Source organism: Lissotriton helveticus, chromosome 5_1 (assembly GCF_964261635.1).
Source record: "Lissotriton helveticus chromosome 5_1, aLisHel1.1, whole genome shotgun sequence".
Lineage (NCBI taxonomy): Eukaryota > Metazoa > Chordata > Amphibia > Caudata > Salamandridae > Lissotriton > Lissotriton helveticus.
This window is the reverse complement of record NC_136065.1, coordinates 600,804,939-600,817,429: the sequence shown is the minus strand read 5'-3', so window position 1 is coordinate 600,817,429 and position 12,491 is coordinate 600,804,939. Positions and strand designations below refer to the sequence as shown.

Below are 12,491 nucleotides of genomic sequence, written 5' to 3'. Positions count from 1 at the left end.
TTCAGATACGTCAATCGTCACCTTCTACAAAGCCCTATTTATTCGTAAGTAGTTGGTAACAAACTTGACAACAAGTGCACAAGCTATCCCATTGACTTTTTATCTGTGAAGGAAAAAGGTAATGTTAGTCAAATACATAGGTAAATAACTACATTTACTCCACCTGTCTTCATCTGCTTTCTCCTCTCCCCTGTCACCGAGCAGCTCTTGGGCAAGGGAAAAAAAGGACAAAGCAGGTTATTGTTCCCCTCTGGGCCCCCTCCCTAGGTAAGGGCAGGGGGACCCATTTGGGTCCTCAGCTATTGATGTCTTCTTCATTGCCTGAGCCTTCCAGGGCCCCCCGTGTAAGTGTACAAGGGGAGCCCCTTGAGTCCTAAGGGGTTTTCGTCGCTGTCTTCATCTGATCCGTCCAGTGCTGCGTAGTCATGCAGGAGGCTGTGGATCATCTTACGGCACACCATACTCGATGTCTCCTTCTTCCCTACTACCTGGTGGTTTCTGGAAAACAGAAGAACATCTTTAAAACAGCACACTAGCCTCCAGCAGCCCTGGAAGTCACTCAGTGCACGTGTCCCCGAGAACAAACCATGCATCACAGAGTCTGTGGTGATGCAGGACATAGGTATCCAGGCCCTAAGCCGCGTGCCTAGGGTCTTCAGCACCCCTGTGTGTACGCGCACCCCCAGAAGAGATGGTAGGTCATCTCTTTTGTGGTGCACCCTCTTGGGCAGGACTTGTATCGGTTGCGTCCTCTTGCATGCATGAAGGCTCCCACTGGATCCAGGCGATGTCTTTGTGATGGTTGGTCAGGCGCTTGGAGGGAATGTTCTCCCACATGTGGTCCGCTGTAGCAAAGGGGAGGGCGCTGATCGTCTCGCTGATGTCCCTTGCACGTATCTGGCCCTGGACAATCTTCGGGGCGCACATGGCTGGGGCGGCAGCCTCTAGCCCGAACTCCTTTAAAACTTCTCCACTTCTTTATAGAAGCACGGGGTGTCCCAGTTGTAGGGGACAGCGCTCACCCACTCTGCCCATCCAAGGAGCTTTCCCATTGGCAACAGGAAGAAGCGTGCCTTCAGAAAGCCAGCATGGGTCTCAGCTTCGTTCCTCAGGATGCTCCTCATGCAGTGGCACACAAAGATTCCTCTCAGAATAATGGCGATGTCCAACACTCTCTTGCCTCCCTTGTCATGGGTCTTGAACATCACCTTCCTCTTCACTCTGTCCATCTTCGAGCTCCAGATGAAGTAGAAGATCATTCTCGTGATGGCCTTGGCTGTACGGGTCTGCAAAGGGCACACTTGAGCGATGTACTGGAGCACTGGCAGGGTCTCATTTCGCAGAACCAAAGACTTCCCTTCGATCGTCAGCTTCCAGAGGCTCCAGAGCCCCAGCTTCTGCTTCGTCTTCGCCATTCTCTCTTCCCATCTTTCTTTACTGCGCCTTCTATGCCGAACCAGACTGCAAGGACCTTAAGGAAATCCTGTTTGATTGGGAATGGCAGTGGGTCTCGGTGGGGGTCCAGTGTCCGAAGAGTAGGGTTTCCAACTTGGCGCTGTTGATCTTTGCTTCTGACGCCTTTTCAAACTTGATACAAGTTGTCTCCTACTCTTTCACAGATGGTCCATCTGCGCAGAAGACTGAGATATCGTACATATAGAGGGAGCACTTTACTTCGCCCTTCTGCTGCTTCCTGGCGCTGTCACTCCTCTGATGTTCCTGTTCTGTCTGATGCGTTCTGTCTGATGCGTTCGGTGAGGAGTTCTATCACGCAGATGAACAGAAGAGGGGAGAGCGGACAGTCTTGCCTGACGCCTGACCGGACGGGGAAGGGGTCAGTTTTCCAGCCGTTAACCAACGCGGTACTAGAGATGTCTCTATACATTCTTGTCACCACGTCACAGAAGAAGTTTCCCAGCCCCAGTGCTCTGAGTGTCCGGTCCATGAACTCATGGGAAAGACGGTTGAATGCCTTTTCCTGATACAGGCTGACCAAGGCAGTCGGAATCTTGCAGCCCTTGATGTACTCAATCGTGGTCCGGACAAGGGCCAGGCTGTCTGAGATGTGCAAACCTGGTATCCCACAGGACTGGTCTGGGTGAACTACCTTCGCTATCACCTTTTTTAGGTGGTTGGCCATCATCTTTGTGAGAATTTTGTAGTCCACATTGAGAAGAGAGATGGACCTTCAGTTCTTGAGGTCTTCTCTCTCTCCCTTCTGTATGTACAAAAGTGTTATCATACCCTCTTGTAGGGATAGCGGCACACTGCCCTTGCTCACCATTTCCTCATAGAGGTCCAGCAAGTCTGGCGTGATCAGGTCCCACAGTTCGTCATAAAGTTCCACTGGGAGACCGTCATTTCCAGGCATCTTGCCTCTCTTGGAGGTCATAGCAGTCAAGTGTAGCTCTTCCAGGGTGAAGGGCCCATTGAGGCCCTCTCTCTTTCCAAGACCCAGTGTCTTAAAGATGAGCTCCAGGAAAGTATCCGCCTGGACTCTCTCTGACGGCTTTGCTGAGTAAAGCTCACCATAAAAGTCGGTTACGACTCTCTTAACTTGCTCTTTCTCACCTTGGAGTTTGCCCTCCGAGTCCTGAAGCTCTACCAGCGGTGTGTGGGCTGAGTAAAGTTCCTTAAAGAAGAACAAGTTGCATTTCTCGTCCTTCTTGAGGTTCTCGGTTCTGATCCAGAAGATGATTTTCCAGGATTCATCCCTAAAGTGCTCTGTGAGCTCTTTTCGGGTTTCCTCCAGTTCGTCATCCACATCCCATTACCCTGAGCTTGAGTTTGTACAGTTCCGGTAGTTTGCTCTGCAGCCTCCAGAATGATCTCTTCTTTTACCATGCAGCAGCTGTTCTTGCATCCTGGAAAATTCTCAGGAACCTGCCCTTCACCCATTCCCACCACTCGCTGGTGGAGCGAAAGAGGTGCTTCATCTCCTTCCACTCTACATACGCGACTCTGAGGTTCGCCACTAGCTCCTCTTTTTTCTAGCAATGAGCAGTTCAGCTTCCACGAACCAGGGCAAGCGGGGAACTTCCCTGTAAGGTCCCCCTCGAAACTGACTTCTCTGTAGTCAGAGAAGTGGACGGTGACCATGGAGCTTCAACCCAGGCTTTACCATTGGGGAGGTGAATAGGAAGTCAATACGTGAAAGAACAAATCTGTCCAGCCTACTACAGGAAAAATTCCTGGATTTCGGTCCCATGTTCCCGATTACATCCCCAAGGGACGCCTCTCCTACCATCTCCACCAACAGCCTGGATGTCACGTCCATCCCTACAGAGTCTGAACCAGTGCATCCATCCAACTCTACTATGCAGTTCAAATCACCACCCATCAGAATGATTCTGGAGGTCACGAGTTGCATCCTGAGCACCCTGAACATCTCGAGTTGCTCATTCTTCCCTGGGGGGCCATAGACATTGATGAGCCTAAAGGGCTCACCGGCCCATGAGCCATCCATGACCAGCACTTTGCTGTTGACCTGCTGGGTGACCTAGTCCACGGTGAAATGCCTCCCCTTGACCAGAATGGCCACTCCAGACGATTTGCAATTGATTTCGCCAGACCAAAATGATGGCCGTGCATCCACTGCCGTTCAAACTGGATGTATGACTGGGCATACAGATTTCCTGCATTCCTGTAGACATCTTGGTTCTGAGCGGTCAGAAAGTTCAATGTGCCAACCTGCCTAACCTGATCCTTCACACTTCTGACATTTAGGGTTAACAATTATACAGCCATTGTCGCTGTGCTAGCAGTCAGAGTACTGTTCGAAACCTACTGGGGTTGAAGGCCCTGGGGTGCTCTACTTGGGGTGCTGAGCCAAATGCTGGTCCTGCTCTCCCTCTCCTGTGCTGTCTTCAGTGTTTCCGATGAACACCTCTGTTACCACGTCCGGGATCCACTGTGGCTTCGATGGGCCCCATCATATTCGGCTGTTGGTGGAGCTCCTGGACTCCGCTCGCTGTGCATGGAGGCTACTTTTTGTTCCTCCTCTTCGCCCTGCATTTCCTCCTCCTCTTCTTCGCTGTCATCGTTGATGATGATGGTGTCATCATTCCCTTTTGTCCCGGCTTTGTTGCTTTTCTTGCTTGCCAGGAAGTCCTCTTTGGTCGTCATCGTCCGTTTCCTACCGCTTCTTCGTAGGGGCTGCGGTGGTAGCCTAGTTCCACTCCTCTGTTTTCTGCTCGGGAGCGGGTGGTGGTGCTTCTGTTGGGGGTGCCTGTTGGTCTTTGGCCCTCTTCCATTCCTTCGCCTCCTCCTTCATCTTTGCACACTTCTGCCGCTGTGACTAGGACTTAACTTGACTCCATTCCTCTGCAACCAAGTTGTCTTCCTGGCTGCTGCTTTATGCCTTTACGTCGGGTTGTTTCCCCTTCTTCCTTTTCCTTTTTTCCTTCACAGTGGCTGAGACTTCTGTCACCTACTCCTCCTCCTTTGTCTTTGGTTCCGGTGTCAGGTCTGTGTCCCTTGGGGCTTCATTTGGCAGGGCTGCTTGTGATGCTCCGTTCTCGGGGTTCCCTTGGGATGGTGGACCTCCTTGGCCTGTGCCATCCCAGTCGGGGTGCTGGCTCCTCCGCTGTGGCTGGTCCTGCCTTGGGGTCCTCTGCGTTCTTTGGGTCCAGTCTTGGGGGTGTTGGGCCCTTCATGGCCAGGCCCTTCTGTTCCGCCTACCTGAGTGATTCCGGTGTTTTGGCTGCCTGCAGCCTTGCATCCTTCAGGAGGGCATTCTCCGAAGCCTTGGCTGGTGGGGATACCGTTAGTGTGGTGATTCTCCAGGCTGGGGTTCCTGCTGCTGCAGCTGTGTAGGTTCTTGGCAGGTCAGACTTGGGGCATCGGTAGTAGGTGTAACCCTCTCCTCCACAGAAGTTGCACTTCTTGTTCCTGCTGCATGTGCCTGCTTTGTATCTACTGTTTACAGATCCTGCAGAAGTTCTCCAGGCATTTCTTTCCTCTATGTCCCACTGCTTGACACTTACGGAATTTGAAGGGTTGCCCTTGGTATTTGATCCTTCCCTTGTTGGCTCCTAGGTAGAGGCTCGCTGGTGGGTGTCTCAGGCCATCCCTTGATTCTGGGTCCTTTTTAAACCTGACAATCGTTTGCCAGGTCATGTTCCAGATTCCTCTGTTGTCTCTGTCCTTGGTGGGTCCCATGTTGATTGTCCTGTATCGTTGGCAGAGTGATGCGATGTCCTTTTCTGGAATGTGAGGGTTGGTCATCTCAACCGTGATCCTCTTCTCCGTCGATGCTGGTTCCCATCCTGCTGAGATGGCAAAGCCAGCGTAGGGTTTCTCCTCCTTCTTCCCCTGGAAGAACTCCCAGTACTTCTTGTAGAGGACCTGGGTGACACAACTGACTAGGAAAATCCACCCTGATGCTGAGGCCTGGCAGCTCAGCACATCATGCCCTGGGATCCCAGCTGTCTTGATGACCTTGCTCAAGAACAGGTCTCGGTCTAGTTTGGGTCCCTTCTTGTTTTTTTAATTCCCACAGCTTAACCTGGGCATGTCTATGGGTGAGATTATGCCCATTAAAGGGTTCAGGGGTGGCCCCTTGCCTGGTCCCTTCCTCACCCATCCCCATGCTCCCTGGTTTGACAGCAATGGGGTTTTCAAGTGTACCTGCCTTAGGCTTTGAGTCCTTCTGGGCATCAGCCTTCCCAGTACTGGTGCTTGGTTTTTGGAGGTACAGCCTTACTTGCCTCTCTGCCGCCCTCCCCAGGGGGCCGCGGGTGGGGTTCGGGTCGTCCGGTGTGGGGTTGCCTTCTTGGATGGTTGCTCGGGCTCCAGTGTCCCTTTCGTCTGCCATATGGTGGATTTGGGGCGTATTGGTAATTTCTGGGTTACTGCTGGGTTACCGTTGTCACATGGGGTCTGCCGCCTGGGTACCTGGGGTGTCTCCCAGCAGACCACAATAGTCTGCAGTGCAAGAAACACTGTCCAGTCACACCCTAGAGCTAAGGCAAGGTTTATAGGTGTTACCACCTAAGCATGAATGCCCTTACTAGAGGTCTGGGTGCTGCACAGGCCTGTGAAGGGTGTTAGGAGAGGTTTTAATCCTCCAGCATCAGTTCACCCAAACACAAGGAAAAGAGAGCTGTTAGGAGTGCAACGTTTCCAATGCTCTAAACGCTTACCACGGGTCCTCGTGGGTCATTATTTTGTGCTCCTGTTGAGCAAACAGACACCAGCACGCTGGTGCCCCCTCCTCTGCTTAATTAAAAGTTAGTCGGGCCAATCATGAAATTTGCATACATTTGCATACTGCAAATGTATTCACTTTCAAGTACAAGTCGTAATTACCTTAAAAATCAAATTTTACTTGCAGAAAACTGAGCGTTCAAACTGATAAGAACAGATACTACACTTCATCTTAGCTAAAGTTAGCAAAGAAGGGTTTATGTTTTAGTAAGATAGCGAGATATGAGAAGAAGGATTTTTGCAAGGAGAAATGCTGTAACGAGCAAGGAGGTGACTCCCCATGGAGGAGGAGAAGAATGGCCAAGGACCAATGAAGTAACAACTTATTGATGTTGGAAAGATGGTGTTAGTAGCCAGTTTGAGCCTAGATCATTGAAGGTTACCAAAGCTAATCAAGTGATTTACCTTGAATGCAGACAAATATCTTATGCTGTAACTTAGTGATGAACAGAAAGACTTTATGAGTTATTGACCGCTTGTTCTGCTTTGTGTGGCTTCATACTACATGGCCCTTGGTTGGAGTTTCTTCTACAGAAGACTGACATCTGGCACCTTTGATATTATCCATGCTTACCCAATGCATCTTAGTTTAGGGCTGTGCCTTTTAAGGTAGTGTAGGGAGAAATAGCATGCTCATGCTTACCTTTGATAATAAATTCATGCAATTTAACATTGAATTCTTTTTCCTCATTACTTGTATCGTCATAACCGAGTAATTTCTTTTTTTTATATAGAGTAAATCTCTTTAGGAGATTTGGACTCATTATTTTTGTCCTATATTTCAATACTGTAATGTTGAGATTGATTTATATCAATCTGTTTCTGCATATATAATTAAAACCTTAGTAAAGTCAATCCTAGTTATCAGCAGTTATTGTATAACCAAATTGGTTATGCTGTATTTAGACTTTGATTGTTTCTCCTTCTTACCTCTCAAGCAACTAAAAAGACCATCTGGTTGACTAGGTATGTTTAAGCTGGCCCAAGCTTTCTCAAGCCCTTTGCTAACAAAGTCTTTATTTAATTTTACTATCTGGATCACACTCCAGCCTCAGGAATGCAGGCAATACACTTTCACTGAGTGGGGAAGCTGTTCTCGTCCTCCATCGTACTCGCCCTCCATCTTGTGACATGTCATACCAGAAGTGTCCAAAATGGATGCTACTTTGCTTTACAATTAATACTATGAGGCAACATTGAGAAGGCATTCACTCCAGTATTTGCAGCATCTCCTTTCAAAGTTTGCGCGCAGTCATTATTTTAAGCTTGTAAACGGGGAACTGATCAGCCGTCCGTGCTGTAGCTATGGTTTAGAGGTTTGGCCTAGCACCACACAGACTGTTCACCCAAATCTAGCACAAAATATAGTACTATCTTCACAGGCAAATAATATTGCTTCCGTCTAGTCTTACATCGACAAATTCCATGCTGTCTCAAAAAGGTCCCTCTTTTTAATAAAATACAGCATAAAAAATTATCTTCACTTAAAATCTCTTTTCTTATGACCTCTCCTTTTTCTTTTCAAATGACCTTCATCTCCCTTCCCCGTTTTCTCCACGCCTCTTCTCTTTGGGTACAACCTTCGTTAAAGCACTTGCATGTTTGCCTTCATCTCTATGAATGTATTTCTGCAATTTTCACTCACCTCATTTCGAAGATCATAATCTCTCCTTTTTCAAAAGTTATACCTCAGCAAACTAACAATTCCTACGCTTCTCTAACTCATTTATTAATAGCACCAAACATCTGCATAAACGCACACACCACCCACACTCTCCTAATGATAACATGTAACTCCTATTAATTTAACCTACTACAACGAAAGTGAAGTGAATGCATGGAATAATTTGTTTGAGTGCCCAAGACAAATCCCAATAACCAATAACACTGGACTGACTACTAATCTTGGGTTCCAGAGCAACGTGCTGCCTGTAACTTAATGCGAAGAAAAAGCTTTCCTAACTCCTTTCCCTCACTGACAATATCAGTTATGGTATCTGTCATTGTTGATGAAAATGAGGCTCTAGTAGACCATGCATCCTATGGAATATATTCCTTCAACAACCATCTTGGTACCTCCCTGACAAGATTGGCCCATTAGCTTCTCAAGATTTGTCAATTCTGATCACGTTTGAGAGGTGATAATCTCGATGAAATTTCAGATCTAGTAGAAGTTATTGTTGATGCCACATAAATCAGTCTCTCCACACCAGTACTCCGAAAGTATTTTCCAAGTTCAGCTGGGATGTGAACCTTTATATTACTTATACAAGATGTCAATAACTCAACATTGCCTGTGGGAAATTGGCTAACTACATTTCTCCAGGCTTGTTCTCAAGGCACATGGGCAGACTGTTTTTTTGGAATTCTTCCCTTTTCAAAGAGGTAATGCCACATAATCGAGGTGTTCCAACATAGTCCACTGCTTTGTATCCTTAAAGCCAAATAGCAAAGGAACTCAGGGCGCACTGAATTTCCATGTTGTCACTCTTGCTAGGGCATGGTCTCTTAGACAGTTACCACCTGGACACCGTGACAGGTGACACGCATATGCCTGCCTGCTTGTCCATCCTGCCATCTACTGCACCTACCACATATTGGAGGGTGAATAGGCCTGCTGGCAAAGTAAGGGAGAGCCAGTCCACAGCTGATCCGGCCATTGTTTAAAGGGCAGTTCAAACTTTTGCCCACAGAGCCTGTTCCCACTGCTCCTGCCCACTGCTACGCTAAAGCTCTAGAATAGGTACGCCACATGAGCAAAAGAGGGGAGCGGAATCCAAATACACAGGGCCTCATTTATGAGGCTGTGCGACACTTTTACGCCACTGGTGCGTCACTTTTTGTGACGCACCAGTGGCGTAAAAAATGCGCCTTGTTGCGCCATATTTACAAAGTGACGCATCTAGGTAGATGCGTCACTTTGTAAACCCCTGCGCCATATTATACCTGCGCCAGGTATAATGTATGCAAGGGGGGCGTATTGACGCAAGAAAGGGTCATGGAAGTGACGCAGTGAAATCTATGAGATTTCACTGTGCCACTTCTAGGTCTCAAATGCGTCAAAATCTTACGCCTGCCTCACAGCAGGCGTAAGACTGGCGCAGGCCCTTTCACATGGGGCTTACCCCATGTGAAAGGACACATTGCTGGAGTTGCGTCACTTTTGTGACAACCTCCAGCAATGCGTCACTTTTGTGCCTACCGATACGTCAGAAATACTGGCGTATCTGTAACTCCTTGCGACACGATGCGTCATACTGTAAATATGACGCGGCATTGGTGTCGCACGGAGGGCGCAATGAAAAGTGACGCATCGCTGTTTTCACGCAGCTATGCGCCACTTTTCATAAATGAGGCCCACAGTTTCTTCTGCTCCTCAGGTGATTTACACAGTCATAGGAGCAAAAGCCTTATAAGTTGCTACAGTCTGCTGCTGCGTTTGGGATGTGCGTAGCACATTCTCACTCTTGATTTTTACTTTGCATTGTGGGACATGTAGTGCCTTCATTTATAAAAAATTAAAAAAAAAAAACTATAACTCTCAGAATGCAAACTAACAAAGCAAGATAGAAGGGTTACGTAAACCTCAGTTTGGAAAATTCTATAGGTATGTAGAAAAAGATAAGACACCCCACCTATTAGAAGACATACAATTCCCCCGACGATAGATTAAACGGATATTGCCAATTCCCCAAATGATTCTTTCACATCAGGCTCGAGATCTCTCTTTAATCGCCTGTAGTTAAACATTACCCATTTGGGAAACAGGCTGGAGTGCATTCAGAGCTTCCTCACCGCAAGATTAGCATGTGATAGGCACACGGCGGCCGCGTGCTTCTGACGCACATCATAAATAAAAAGCAATCCTGTTAGCAGTATGCAAGACCTGCTTCCACGCCGGCTGCCTGGTGATCTGGGGCTGACTAATGTAACATATTGCCGCAGAGCCCTTGCAATCCCCCGGACGCCTGCTGGAAGTGGCTGGGCCGGAGCTGGCATTAATAAGGCGTCGCCTGCTGCAGCATGCCGAGCACGTGTGCGCCTTCCGATGCTCATTGTCTGCAGCCTGACTCCCGCCTCTCGCTGCCTGGCCCCGCTCCCCACCTCCAGGGTTCATCCTGCAACCAGATAATGAACACCAGCGAGGGGGGCGCGCGAGGGGAAAGAAAGACTTATTATTCCTTCACTCTCAAACACAACAAAATCATTGAACTGTCAGGGTCATTAAGCACCCCTGGGTTGTCATGGAAACAACCTCTTTTTGGGAGGGGGAGTGAGGTGTGGGACTTAATGCATGAGTTGAGACTGCTTGTATTATATGTATGCGCATCTTGTAAAGTTATCCTGTGTCTGCTCGCGCGTGGCAGCCTGTGTTGCAGCGTGATTGTGCCTGTGAGTGTCTGTTTGCTTAAAGAACCTATTCCTTTCTAGAGAAAAAAAAACAGACAATAGTGTGTGTGTGTATTTGTTTGTCAGGCATGGGGGTGACCGGTTTCTTCTGTGCAAGTAATGAACAAATGGTTTGCTGTGCAGAGCAGCATTGACATTTTGAGTGGGTGGGCCCAGGGCGAAGTGAGGGATGAGGGTGGGCGACTCTCTGAGGAGAAATCAGTGAAGCTTTTCGAGTGATATATAATTCAACATTTTGTAAATTGACATAGTTGGAGTCACAAGGCCTTCGCAGAGTCCTTTGTTCCCATTGCCTTTGTCTGTTTTTACTCAAGAGTAAATCTCACACCTCTCAAATTACTTTCATATTTCACTAAGCTAATTCACCACTATCACTGTATAGGTTCCAAAGTAGTGTGCGATTTGCTGAAAAAGCACTTCAACACCCCATCAGGGGTAGCAAGCGCTATATAAAGGCAAACCTTTTTCCCTTCTCTATTCCTCCACTATCCGTCTCCATCCCAATAACTGACTAATATATCCACCACTCAAAGGATTTTCCTATTTTCACCATACTAATTCACCTAATCCTTTATGGGTTCTGAAGTAGCGCGCTACTCGCCGAAAAAGCGCTTTAACACCCCTTCAGGGGTAGTAAGCGCTATATAAATGCAAAACTTATTCCCTCTTCTATCACTCCACTATCCTTCTCAATCCAAATAACTGACTAACATATCCATCACTCAAATTACTTTCATATTTCACTATACTAATTCACCATTAATCCTTTAAGGGTTCCGGAAAAGCGTACTACTTGCCGAAAAAGCGCTTCAATGCCTCATCAAGGGTAATAAGCGCTATATAAATGCAATTACAATCAGCCATGGCCCATGCAGGTAAGAGTGGTGGGGCCGGGTGGGGGGGATTTCGAAGGACAACGATGAGGGAAAATTAATTATTTATTTAATTTTCCCTCGTGGTCGTCTGTTGAATCCCTCCCCCAAACCGGCCCACCAATCTAACCTGCACAAGCCGCTCCTGATTACAATGCAATACATGAACCAGTTGTGTACATTACACCCTGCAAATTCTGACTTTTTTAGTGGTGCCAGATTGCAAAAGGAGCACCAGAGGAAGCTGGCTTTCTCCATGCTGGGAGCCTCCTGAAGAAACTCTTTCAACCCTTCACTGTCATATCCTGATGTCAGAATCCACATGTAAATGAACACATTGACACAGGTGTCGTACTAGGCTATTCCTTCAAATCCTCTCAGTTAATGTTGTACCTCTTCTTCTGGGGAACTTGTGCCCCCCCCCTTCCATTTTTTGGCTCTTGAACTGTGAATGCCCTGCTCCTCCCCAGAGACCTAATGTTCCCACAACAATAAATGTCCCCACTCCTGAGATAAAAATGACACATCTATTGTATCTCCCCCTTTCTTAAGGAAGGATGATACAACATTTCCCCTAACGATAAGGGAAAAATGTGCTTGGGTACTTTCCATACATGTTCTTGTGAACAGTTCTTTCAGTCAGTTGAGAAAGTTCCAGTTTCTGAAGATGGCATAATCCCCAGTTTTGTTTGACTGTAGTTGGCGTGGCATGTTTTGTTGTGTAGCCGGTGGTAGCATAGTCTCATCAAGATCTGTCGCAACGCTCTCAAAACATAAAAGGCTTTCTGGGCTTGATGTGTTTTCCTTTGGTTGTCTGTAAAAGAATTCTCTTGCCCTTAGTGCAATGAGTCATTCTTTTGACCCAAGAGATTGTAATGACATTCTCAGTCTGATGTGACATGCGGTTGTTTTCCAGGTGAAAATTCTTTTGACATGGATGTGATAAGTGATTTTATTGATCTACTGGAATGTTTTGAAGTGTTCTTTGACTCCGAGGCATCC

General features: G+C 47.5%; 1 pseudogene; it reads right to left on the bottom strand.

Moving 5' to 3' along the window:
• Positions 1-6,247: 6,247 nt before the first annotated feature.
• LOC144756886 (U2 spliceosomal RNA) lies at positions 6,248-6,405 on the bottom strand (annotated as a pseudogene).
• Between the last annotated feature and the right edge of the window lie 6,086 nt (positions 6,406-12,491).